Below are 13,313 nucleotides of genomic sequence, written 5' to 3'. Positions count from 1 at the left end.
AACACATTTTTATATCTATTTAACATAATGGGCTGAAATTCTGAGTGAGATCTCATTGGATATATCTGATGAACATTCATACATTGTACCCTTCCAGAATTATAGATTGATAATTATGTTATTGATATAATCTCCCTTTCCAGAATTATAACCACTGAAAAATGGTGAAGAAGACTGATTGTATACACTGAGATGGAAGTAACAAATCCACGTAGGAGGTTTATTAACATAGTCACAGATGACTGTCAAGAGGGCCACCTAATACACTCTACCTCTGGCCCTTACAGCTATACCAGATCTACAGAATTGATTTGAATTTTGAACTCTAATCCAACCCTATAATCACTAGACCACAGAGATGGCCCAGATAAAATTTCCTGCATCAGAGTAAAGAATTCACAATATTAAAATCAATTTGGTTCCTGTTGTTAACCAAGGGTCTGTTTCTTCAGTCCCGCAGAGATGAGGCAAGAATGGAGCTCTCTTTGAAGCTAACAAAAGCTTAAGGTCAGATCATCTCCATGGGATACAAAGCAAACCAGGGAGAACTGACAGCCAAATGGTATTTGAAGTGTTCTATCAGAACAAGTACTTCCATAATACAGATCATTCATGCATTATTGGAGACAGCTTTGTTTCTCCACAATGTTTGAGGTATTGTATGGTTTTAAAATATATGATGTTCTACCTTCCATTGACTGAAAATAGCACTATTTGTTGAGAGTTGTTATTATATTTGTCATACCACATTGAAAGGCACTTTTAAATATAAAATTAATTTTACTCACAATTCTCAAATTACAATATGCCTTCTTATAAAGCCAGAATGTTCTACTTGGCAAAAAAAAAAAGAGCAAATGCAAAGATAACATTATTATTCATAACGATAACAATATCACCTTAATTTTCTTGCCACAAATTACACTTTTCTTGTCCCTTCTCTTCCTCTATTCTTGTACCCATGTCACTCTTTGATCCTTTTCTCTCATTATCTCTGATTCTCTACCCCATATTTATTTCCCTATCCTCTAACTACGACTCTGTTTTAGTCCTTTCACTTGAGACCTTTCCAATCTATGCCCTACTCACATATTAATTTCCAGATCTCCTACATTTCTTTTAATTCTTCTCTAATGCACAGTCTCTCCTCTCTACACTTCCTATCATTTCACCCTATTCCCCTGAATTCACTCTCAACTCTACTGTTGTAATTAAATGCATATATACTTCAAGAAACCTAAACAAACAAACAAAAAACCTCATGTACCTTGGCTTAACTGCTCTGCTCTAATTTGAGTCTGTATTTTCCCCCTTACAGTATTCTGTTCTTGGTAGGACAGACAACTATTATATGTTTGCTTCCCACCTCTTCTCATTTGGAGACAGCCTTTGAGACACTAGTCCAACTATCTTCCGTTGGAAGTAATCCGTTTCTTGCTTCACCATCACTTATCTCCCTGCTTTTGGATTTTGTCAGTGGTGCATGGCGGAGCTTGTCTGATTGGGACCTCTGAAGCCAGGTGCTCTTACACCCTTAGGCCCCAGTCACACAAAGAGAAGCAGAGATGGGTATGAGATTTGAGTCCTAGTACCAGGTATCTCTAAGGCCAGGTTCACCCATATTTTCACATAGTTTTCATATATGATGTAATGAATTCTGTATTTAGTATTAAGCAGCTTGAGTTAAGTTTTTGTCACTTGCAGTATATAAAAGATACAAAAATCTATATATTTGAGAACAGATCTTAACCCAGTGATAGGCCAGGAATAATTTCCAATTTGGAGAAAAAACAAGTAAGTATTTATCAATTAAGTAATTAAGCACATAATGGGATGTTGAAACAGAAGTTTCAGCTGAGACAACAAAAAACTATTCTAAATAGTATGCTACATAAAACGCAGCATTCACCCCCAGAGGTGAAACTCCTTACCATAGCAAAGATTTAAAAAAAAAAAAAAAGATGAAATGTTGAAACGTTGAAATGAAATTAGAAGCGTATTTCCTTGGGGAGAGTTGTGCTATGATTCTGATTCCCACCCTCCCCCAGGAAGGAGACATGCTATGGCTCTATCTTCCAAACTCATATCAAATAAGAGAGAATTAAGAGTTAGTGATGATTTTATAAACCCACTTACAATCATTTCTTAAACCATAAGCCTAGGATCAGTGGAACAGAGCATACTTTTTCACTAGATAAGTGGCCTGACATTTGGTAAGTAGTAAATAGTTAACAGTAAAGGAAGTACAAAAGAAAAGCCAAAGTCATTGCTTTGCTTTATCAACCTTTTTCATTTGCTTAGCAAATTGTGCTTCATTGACATTATAATACTTCCAATTCAAATTGCATACCCAAAGGCAGATAATTTATTTTTCATTGTTTTAGAATAGGCCTAACATTTCCCTTTACATTTTTATTTAGGGACCCTGGTAGAAGTGGATGATTCAGAACAGAAGGAAAAAAAAAAAAAAGAGTTACTTTTGAAGAGAAGTAGAATTTGCCAGCTAAAATATGCCTCAGTAGCAAAAGAATTATTTTAGGCTTATTATCTTTAAGAAATAGCAGGCACATGAGAAACTTGGAGTTATCCTTTTGTAAAAGACATTTACTTTTATAAGGGAAATCTCCATTTGTAAGGGTGTCTTCCAGGCTGTCCCAGGAATAGAGGGGGAAATGACTTTAAATCTAGAAGCTCTTATCAATAAGAAGGCAACAATTTAAATCTATATAAAAACCTGACCTTTGCTTACTGTGCTTTTCCTGGTAACCTTCCATATTAGGCCTCCCCTTTCCCCCAACGTCTTCTCTTGCTTTAGCGGAAAGATGGTCTTTAAGGTGATGGCTTGGACCATTTGGAGAGTTACTTAGTTTTCCTGAGTATCTCCCATATATACAGAAGGTACACATGTTATTAAACTTATGTTTGTTTTTTCTCCCGTTAATCTCTTTTACTACAGTCAAGAACCTGTAAGAGTAGAGGGAAAATTATTTTTCCACATCCACAGTTTCAAAGAACAAAACAATGGATAATTCTGCATCCACGATCTCTTTCTTATTATAACTTCAAGCTACTTTTTAATGTTTTTTGGTGGTAGTGGTGGTGGTATTACTTTTGTTTAAGTCTTACCCATGTAAGTCCCATTCAGTGCCTTTGCCCATTAGTCAAAGGGCAAGTAATGTTTAAGCAGCTGCTCCTTCTGTGCTTTTGGAGCACTAGAAACTCTCACAAATTAAATGCTGTTTGCTCTTTGACTTCTACCCTAACCTTTTTGGTATGGTAATTGTTTATGTAGGGAAAGTAATTCTGCATGGACCTTTAGCTCCCTATTATTCTAATAGCTCCTCCCCAAATATGTGAATTCCAGCTTTGTCTCTACACTCCGTTAGATGTAGAATGGGGATTGGAAGGCAAATTGTGTCTTATAAACAGAAATGAATTGATGGCATCATATTTATGGTAAACATAAAAGAAAAGGAAAGAAAGAAAAAGAAAGAAAGAAAGAAAGAGAAAAGAAAGAGGAAGGAAACAAAAAGGGAGGGAGAGAGAAGGAAGGAGAAAAAAAGCCAAAGTTCCATCTATAAATTATCATTTTAGTAAGTATAATTACAATAATAAGTAATCTAAGATATCTTAGAATGGCATGACAGTGTCTGGCACACAGCAAGCATTCCATAAATGTTTATTAAATCAATAAAAAGGAATAAATTAATGACCTGTAATTTTATGCCAATTAGGCATATATTATCCTGCATTTTCACAGTGAGTAGTCTGAAAGCTGAATTCTGGTTAACTTCACTTCTGAAGGTAAAAATACATTCCATCCTGGGATGTGGGGAATCCAACTTATTAATTATGTTAACTATATTAGTTTTCACTGTGGTCTACTTTTGCTAATATAATAATTTCATTTTCAGAAAAAGAAGAATATATGCACCCCCATGTTCACTGCAGTAATATTTACAATAGCCAAGACACAGAAACAACCCAAGTATGTATCAATGAACAAATGGATAAAGAAATTGTGATACTCACACACATACACACACACACACGTGCACACATGCCGGAATATTATCCAGCTATAAAAAAGAATGAAAATGTGCCATTTTCAACAACAAATTGTCTTTTGTATGTGGTCACTGTTTTTCAAATACCACTCAAAATGTAACCCTAGTTTGTTTTTCTAAGCACATGCAATTAAATATTACATGAGTAATATGAGTTCTGATTAATTTAATTTTCTAGTTAAGATTTAAAAATAGGGGCACCTGGGTGGCTCAGTCGTTAAGCATCTGCCTTCGGCTCAGGTCATGACCCCAGGGTCCTGGGATCGAGCCCCGCATCAGGCTTCCTGCTCCACGGGAATCCTGCTTCTCCCTCTCTCACTCCCCCTGATTGTGTTCCCTCTCTCGCTGTGTCTCTCTCTGTCAAATAAATAAATAAAATCTTAAAAAAAAAAAAAAAGACTCAAAAATAACCTGCTTGATTCTAACCTTTATTGTTAAAAATCTTTCATAGCCCTTCCACATAATAGCATGAGGAAGCACAATATAACACACACAAATGTATTCAATGACATCTGCAAGTCAGTGTCCCAGAATCATCATTTGGAATCTTTACAGGAGCACAGGGATGAAAGATGTGGGACATTCACCAGCATCTCAACAAACATTAGAACATATTCTGCTTGACCTTTAATTTCTGAACAAATATTCCATATTTATTGGTTGGTGCTTTTTTTTTGTTTTGTTTTTTGGTTTTTGGTTTTGGTTTTACATTTGCTTATTTTTTCAGAAAAAACAGGGAAGTATCCAGCTGGTTGAGAAACTAATCTATTTCTTTCCCAGCTAAGCAAGTTTTCTTTTATAGTTTCTACCTCAGCATTTCTAAACCTTAATAACTGCATAATAGTTCATTACTTAAAGTAAATATAATATTTATTTTCTAAACTAACCTAAAGCACTGTGCTGTATCTATGTATTTATATCCAAACTCAATCAATAAACATTTGGTCTTACCATAAGGCCATAAATCAGGTTGATAATAACCATTAAAAAGCATTGGTACTTCATTTAGGTAAGAACATCAATTTTTCCCCCTAACAAGATTTACCTCTTGGGGCCTGGGGAATCAAACTTACTAATTACTAGTGGAAAACTAATTTCCACTGTGGTGCTGTAGACAGTGTTTCTAATATAATACTTTTATATTTAGAAAATAATTATTTTAAAAGCATATACTAAATGCCTATACAAACTGACTCTTGATTTCCATAAGTAAAATAGCAAATTAAATAAGTCTATGGTAGAGGCAAGCAAAACTTTGTGATTAAATACGTGCACTTACCATAGATAGCCCCCTCAGTGCCTAAAAGATTAGACCCCCATTCAAGCAAGAGTGGCCCTGTTTGGGGTAACAACACAACCTTTATGGTCCTGACTTAAAGCATTTTTAATGAAAATGGTATGTCTGCCACTTAGATATGTTTACAGTACTTAAAAGACAGAGTCAGCATTTCTGGAATGTGAATTTGTAAGGAACACCATTATTTCCAGAGCTTATACAAAGTAGTAAATGCAACAGAGAATGAGATATTGATAACAGATAGTTTTAACATAATGAAAGGTGCAATGTGAACCACTGTCAGGTCCTCTTTCTCCTGTTTAACACTGATATCAAAATAAGCACTTGGATTCGAGGCATAAGTATAAATCCTGCCTCAGAAGGAGTATTTCCAAACATGCAAAGGTTATATTCATAAGCTGAGCTGCAAAAGACAATTTTCCTGCTGTGAGGCTCGACAGGACCAGCACAGTCAGCAGGATGTTAAAAATCCTTCTGCAGACATACGTTAGCAAAGCTCCCGGATGGATCCAAGGCTCATTATGCTTGCTGACAATCATTTTGAAAAAGCACAGACCAAACACTTCCAAGGCAGCCAGTGCAAATATGGATCAGCCAATATTTCAGAAAGAAGAAAAAAGTGTCCTTTAAAAATCTCCTATTTGAAGAGTAATTATATATTAGTCATTGCATTTATCAATTTTCAGAATTTTTTTCTTACATGACTGCTTATATGAACCAAAATATTTATATTATAAGTTTATACTGATGGTCCTAAAACCGCTATTACAAGAAAACCACGTGTATGGCCAGGGTAGTAGGGCTTCTTCCCACTGCTGGATGTTTAATTCCCTCTGAAGAACAAAGAATAAAAAAACAAAACCAAAATCAACATGAGGAAAACTACAGTTTACTTCTTCAATTTCTTTTGCAACTGACCACAAAAATGAAAAGACGCAGCTAAATATATCTATAAAAATTAGGAAACAGAAGTAGGCTGATGTGTCTGATACTGTTAGAAGTTTACATTTTATATTTCCAGGGGATGAAAATATTTAAAAGTCATTCTTTGTTAACTGCAAAATTAACTGTTTCATTTGTTAGCAAATCTTTTGTCCTGTTCATTATTATATTTCAAACATGTATTAAACAAGGAATCCCCCTTTTACAAAAGGTCCTGTATTAATGCATGAAACCATACAATATCATTTATAAATTAATACAAATGAGAATTACTGTATTATCAAAAATAATTACAACTATCATCATAGCTAACATTTTTGTGTGTGCTTACAGCCATACTCATCTTAATGGCATTTGATGTTCACAATGATTCCGCAAAATTCCTCTTACAAATGAGGGAAGGGGTGCATACAATCCCTGAAAAGATTTAATTGAATGCCTACTATATTCCAGGTATAGGCCAGGGGTTGGAAGTAGAGAGTGAGGAAGACCTCGCTCCTTCCCAAATTGTATTAGTCAGGAATAACTAATTAGAATTTGACACTGAAATAAACCAGTAAGAAATCAAGAGAAGAAAGGATATACTAAACCAAGGTGTTTAATTGATTCATTAAGTGACTAAGAGCAACTAGTCTTCTCTTTTCTAACCTAAAACGCTTATACAGATGGTCCTCATTATTTGCAGACGCCATATGTATAAATTTACCTAGCTGCTGAAGTTAACTTGTTCCCCTCCCCCCAAATCAGTCCTTGGGGGCTGATTTGGTACTTAGAATGTAGAAAGCACGGGAAAATTTGAGTTGCCTAACACACCTGTTTCAGCTGATGTTAAACATGGCAATCGTCTACCTTCTTCTTTGAATTCTCATACTGCATGTGAGTGTCCTTTCAGCAGTCTATTTCATTTTTCTCATTTTTATGCTTTTCATTGGTGATTTTGCTATTTAAAATAGCTTGCTGTTTAAAAGCGAACTGGTGAAACATTGCCTGGTATTCTTAAGTGCAAGAAGTCTCTGATATGTCTTGTGGGGAAAACAGCTGTAGTTAAGTTTCATTCAGGAAGGAGTTAGAGTGCTGTTGGCCCTGAGTCCAATATTCATGAATAAAACAATATACATTAAATAAGGTGTCATTTAAACAAAAACATACTTAAAACAAGGTTATGGATTGATCAGTCGACTAAATGTTGTGACCGGAAGCTAACAGAAACCTAACCCTGTATTCCCCTAGGAGCCAAGGTTCAGCATTCACTTAGTATTTGTGACAACTTTATAGAATACAACTACCATGAATAATGAGAATCAGCTGTAAATGTTTTTGTTTTTAGTTAGATGTGATAACATCTCTCATATTTCTGAGTTTCAGAATAAAACCATTTATCTTAATCCATAAAAGATGATTAAGCAAAAAAATTCAAAGATTAAATAACATTATTAATACATACATTTACAGAATTAAATAGGATACTGAGTTTTCACGTCTTTAGGGAAAAAAAGAAATAAACTTTGCAGCAAGTGCATTTTTAATCCCCAAGGTATTATATATACATTTCTTCCACAACTCCCTTTTAAATGAAGAACAGTGTTTTCTTAAGGAAGACCAAGAAATTAAAGCAAAAATAAATGATGTCTGTCTGTTTATCTATGAATGATTTGTCTGTGTTTTTTGTTTGTTTGTTTGTTTGTTTTTTCTTGAATCCAAGTCTTCTAATTCACCATTTTCCCAAGATCACACTTCACTGTGTCATTTGATCTGTTCTCTGATGGAAGAGAGATTGATTCAAGGTTTTCAAAAGGATGGAATATAGGAAACATAATTATTAAATACTCCTCAGTTTCACAGTCAAGCTTGTCTCAAGCTATGTTGTTTTCTCTCTATAAAGATGAGGTTCCTGGTCTTGTTGATTTAAAAACTTTTAATGTCCATCCCTGCGGACAAAGGCTGACATGAAGAGAACAGGAAGATAAAACAAACCACACACATGCCCTTTGTCAGGAAAATGCTGAGAGCCTTGAGCAGTGGAGGTGCGGGGCTGGCAGGGAACCTACATGGCCCCCTCCAGTGACAAACAGCATTTGTGAAACAGCAGCCCAGGGGTCAGGGTAAAATCTGTAGAAATGGAACTGGGCCAAAAAATAGACTTGAAGGAACAGTAAATCTGTACCCTTGACCTCATTAGCAGCAAACTGTAACCAATTGCTAATTACCTTATGGCTGTATTGTAAGCTGCATATGTGTGTACGTAAACTGGGTATGTGTGTATGTATATAAATTGTGTATGTAAATTCTACATGTCTACAAATTTCCAAGAATCTAACATGAAGATTGGACTCAGGGAAAGGAGACACTAGATAAACCATCACCCTCCAATGGAAAATGAAGTAGTAACCAACTTTCTGGTGGAAAATACACTAAATTGTATTAAATGTATTGACTTGGGCACCTTAATTTAGTTAGTTTTGTTCTGTATACTGAGGAGGAAATAATTCAGTCAGAATCTAAGTTAAAAAAAAAAAAAGCTAGCTAAAGGATACCAATAAAGATTCTTATTAAATCCAGTTAGTTCCATGTGTTATAAACGTAATCTAAAGGGTTAATTATATCAAATAAAAGACTGGCACTTACAGTCTCTGTAGATGAAATTTTAGGATTGATTTTAAGATCACAAAGGATGGCTTTTTCATCTTTCCCGAAGAACATTCCCATTGCAACAAATTACTACCACAACATATGCCTTTAGTAGCTTGCACAAGTATATACAAGAGAACGTGAGAAGACAATCCAAGACGTAAGTAAATCTGCCAGGGGAGAATTATGGTCTGACGGGAAAGATCATCAACATCTACTATACACTGAGTGTCTATATGTGTCCAGAGCCAAAGTGATGAACAAGATAGACTTTGTCACTGACCTATTAAAATTTACACTTCAATGATGGGAAAAAGGAAAGACAAATTTAAAAAGATGGTTGTGGTAGGTGCCAAGCGGAAGACCAACTGGGTGCTACAATCCAACATCGGGCGTGTGTGACTATCTCAGAAAGGGGACTCAGGAAGGCCTTCCTTAGATGGAAATATCTAAGTTGGAACCAGAATTATGAAAAAGGGGGTGATGAACTCTATAAATTATCTTCACTATGAATGTTGTTGTTTATTCTAATTACGTTCAGTTATGAACGTGGGGGGAAAAACCTACCAGAGACAATCATACTGGGGAAAACTGAATGAAAGCATCACAAGACTGGAAACAGGGCTCCCCTCTCACTATAACTGTTTTCCTTTCCTACCTCAAACATCAATGCAGAGTCACAATTTGTTCATAATTAGCAGTGACCACAAGAAGCAAGGGAAAATCCTGGGGTTTTTGTTGTTGTAATGGTTTTTAAGCTACTACTGGAGGAAATAAACATTGCTAATAATAAAGCCATTATATATCAAGCAATGGCTCTGTTATATGTATGTTACATTTAATATTGCATTTAATCCTCAAAACAACCATAGAAGACAAGGGTTATTATCCACATTTTACAGGTGAGGTAAACTGAGGTAGAGTGTAAATAACCTGTCCAAGATTACATAGCTGTGGAGGAGTCAGGCTTGCACCCCAGAGTACAGTTGGACCTTTGAGATTTTCAACTATGTTAGAAAGGAATATTAAGGAGATAATTGAAATCATTACGTTCTCTGGCTCCCTGTATTCATCTCACTGTACTGAATTTTGTACTCCAGTTAATTAATAGCAGTATAAAAATCTACTTTGGCTTCTCTGGTGACACTACTTTTTAAAGGCCAATGATATTTGTAGAGAAAATGGTGGGACTTCTTCAAAGTTCACTGAAATGCCCAAGTCATGCAGCTGTAATGATGTCTTCATCCAATGAGAACTACCTTATTTTGTAATTCATCTTTCCTTTTATAGAACTCTGCCTTTCATCAAGATGTGTGACTTGCAGCTGCAGTTTTGACTTGTTCCAGAATCTAGCATAAAAGGTGAAGACCTGATAATGAAACCCTTGTTCTAATTAATATTTCAATCATGCTTGTAAATAGCCTGTTACTTCCAGTAGGTAAATCTGCTTTTAAAATGCAAGTGCAGTTCTAGAGGGGAGGAGGGTGGGGGGATGGGTTAGCCTGGTGATGGGTATTAAAGAGGGCACGTACTGAATGGAGCACTGGGTGTTATATGCAAACAATGAATCATGGAACACTACATCAAAAACTAATGATGTGGGGCGCCTGGGTGGCTCAGTCGTTAAGCGTCTGCCTTCGGCTCAGGTCATGATCCCGGAGTCCTGGGATCGAGCCCCACATCGGGCTCTCTGCTCGGCAGGAAGCCTGCTTTTCCCTCTCCCACTCCCCCTGCTGTGTTCCCTCTCTGTGTCTCTGTCAAATAAATAAATAAATAAAATCTTAAAAAAAAAAAACAAACTAATGATGTAATGTATGGTGATTAACATAATTAAAAAAAACATAAAAAAATAAAATAAAATAAAATGCAAGTATATGCCAAATGGTTTACTCAGGATTTCTGTTTATACAGAAAACATTCGTGAGCATAAAAAGCAAACTATATTATTGTGATTGGTCAAAGAATGACAGCATAGGTCCTGCAATATTTTATATTTAATTTCATTATCTACTACCAATGAAATTATAAATGAATCTACATACTCAGAAATGTATAGGGTTTTTCCCCCATTACCACAAATGCATATAATTATCCATATTACAAATCAGCTTATCCATTGTTATGCCCACCTTAAAATGGGTATCTCAATCCAATTCAAATTTATTGAAAAATTAGAAAGTTCTGAAGTAATGTCTTTGAATCTACTGAAGTTAGAGAGAGGAGACTTTTTTTTTTTTTAATTTATTTGAGAGAGAGTGAGAAAGTGTGTGCATGTGTGAGTGGGGGCAGGGGGAGGGACAGAGGGAGAGAATCTTAACCATACTCTGAGCTGAGCATGGAACCTGAAGGGGGCTTGATCCCAAGACCTATAACATCATGATCTGAGCCAAACCAAGAGTTGGACACTTAACTGGACTGAGCCACCCAGGTGCCCTGAGTGGAGCCATTCTTTAAGATAAACATCATTTCTCCTCTTTCTTTTAAATATATCAGGTTCAGGATTTTCCTTTGAGTAGCTTTCTCTGGTCATGCCCATCTCCTCAGTGATATGTTATGAAGGTAGAAATGATATTTGTTGTGTTCTCTTAATAACTGCTAGTTCTTGACACATGGGATATTTAAAGGCCTGCATATCTCACATTTGGTTTTTATGGTCCACTTTTCATGGTATCCTTAAAGCAGTGAACAGCATTATATTAGTAGGATTATATAGTTTCGTTAAAAATTTGCCGGACTTTGCAATTAGTTTGGAACAATTCCTAACGATTTCCAAACACTTCAGTGTTGTTCACATACAGGTGGTAGATAAGTACATCAATATACCAGACAATGCTCATCTCTTTACACTCATGACAACGTTTGTGTGCCATAAAAAATAAGTCAACATGAATAAATAATTCATTCACTTCTTTGCTTTGATGTCCTCTTACTACTCAGTGCTCACGTGAAATGCCACCTCAGAGTCCTTGCCAGTCCACTAATCCAGTGTAACCCATCATTCCCTTACAACTTCGTGCGTGATTATCAACAAAACACTTGTCAGTGATATCTTTTGTTTAGTTATTTGTTCTTGCCCCACCCCCTCTGGTTATTTCCAAAGTTGGTAAGCCCCATAAGGACAGGGACTTATATTTCCCTAATGTATCCCCACTCCTAGTACAACATAATAGGTATACAATAAATGCTAACTGAATGATATGAGTAGATGAATCAATGAGTGAGAGAGTGAATACCTGGAAAACAGAGATGTAAATACATTAATTCATCAAATAATTAGCCCTATCATTAGTCATTGTTAAACAGTGATTTTCATGAATATGCACATTATGATAAAAGAAGGGAAAAAAATGCTTTTCTACCAGTAATTCTTATCTGGATGAGGGAGGGAGGGATTTTCCCTCCACAGGGCATTTCACAATGTCTGGAGAGGTTTTGTGGTTGTCACAGCTGAGAAGGTAATACAGGCATCCACTGGGAGGTCAGGGATGCTGCTGCTAAGGATCCAACATTGCACAGGATAGAGTCCTAAAGAAAAGGAATTATCCAGGCCAACATTTTTTTTTTTTTTTAAAGATTTTTTTTTTATTTTTTTTATTTATTCATGAGAGACAGAGAGAGAGGCAGAGGGAGAAGCAGGCTCCCAAGGAGCAGGGAGCCCGATGTGGGACTCGATCCCAGGACCCTGGGATCATGACCTGAGCCGAAGGCAGACGCTTAACCATCTGAGCCACCCAGGTGCCCCAGGCCAACATTTTATAATGCCAATGCTTTCTACTATTTTTTACTCCTCATACATATTTAACACATATTTATTACACAACTGCCACATGCTAATACTGAATTTCTGTGAGGAAAAAGACATGTTATAAATGTATTACAAACAGATTGACTAATAGATGGTTGGCTGGCTAGACTGATAGATGGAAGGATAGATGAATGGATACTTCATAGATGGATATATGCATACATACATACATAAGTGTGCTATGAAATAAATATAATAATGCCTTCCTTCAAATGAAAGGCATATGTCTCCTTCCCATAAATGAAAATCATTGTGTCAAGTGAGATCTGTATTAACTATGTGGAAGGAATGGTTCTGTAGTATGTGAGGAAAAGGAAAACTGAAATCCAAAGAAAGACTTCGAGCAGAGGCAGTTAGAAAACAATCAGAGGTCCAAATAGTGGGCCTTATACTTAGATTACTGGATGGAATATAAAAATTCTTTGTTTCCTAGAAGAGGTGCTGCATTCTATGGATGCAGCATGTTCCATGAAATAGGTGAGAAGTAGCAAAGGCAAGATTTATATTAAGAGAAGGACAAAGGTTGCTTCCTCCAAGTCTTCCTCATTTCTATTGTAGTATGGAGGGATCCAAA

The sequence above is a fragment of the Leptonychotes weddellii genome, chromosome 1, assembly GCF_054177405.1.
Source record: "Leptonychotes weddellii isolate Sample4059 chromosome 1, ASM5417740v2, whole genome shotgun sequence".
In the NCBI taxonomy this organism is placed as follows: domain Eukaryota; kingdom Metazoa; phylum Chordata; class Mammalia; order Carnivora; family Phocidae; genus Leptonychotes; species Leptonychotes weddellii.
This window is presented reverse-complemented; position numbering follows the sequence as displayed.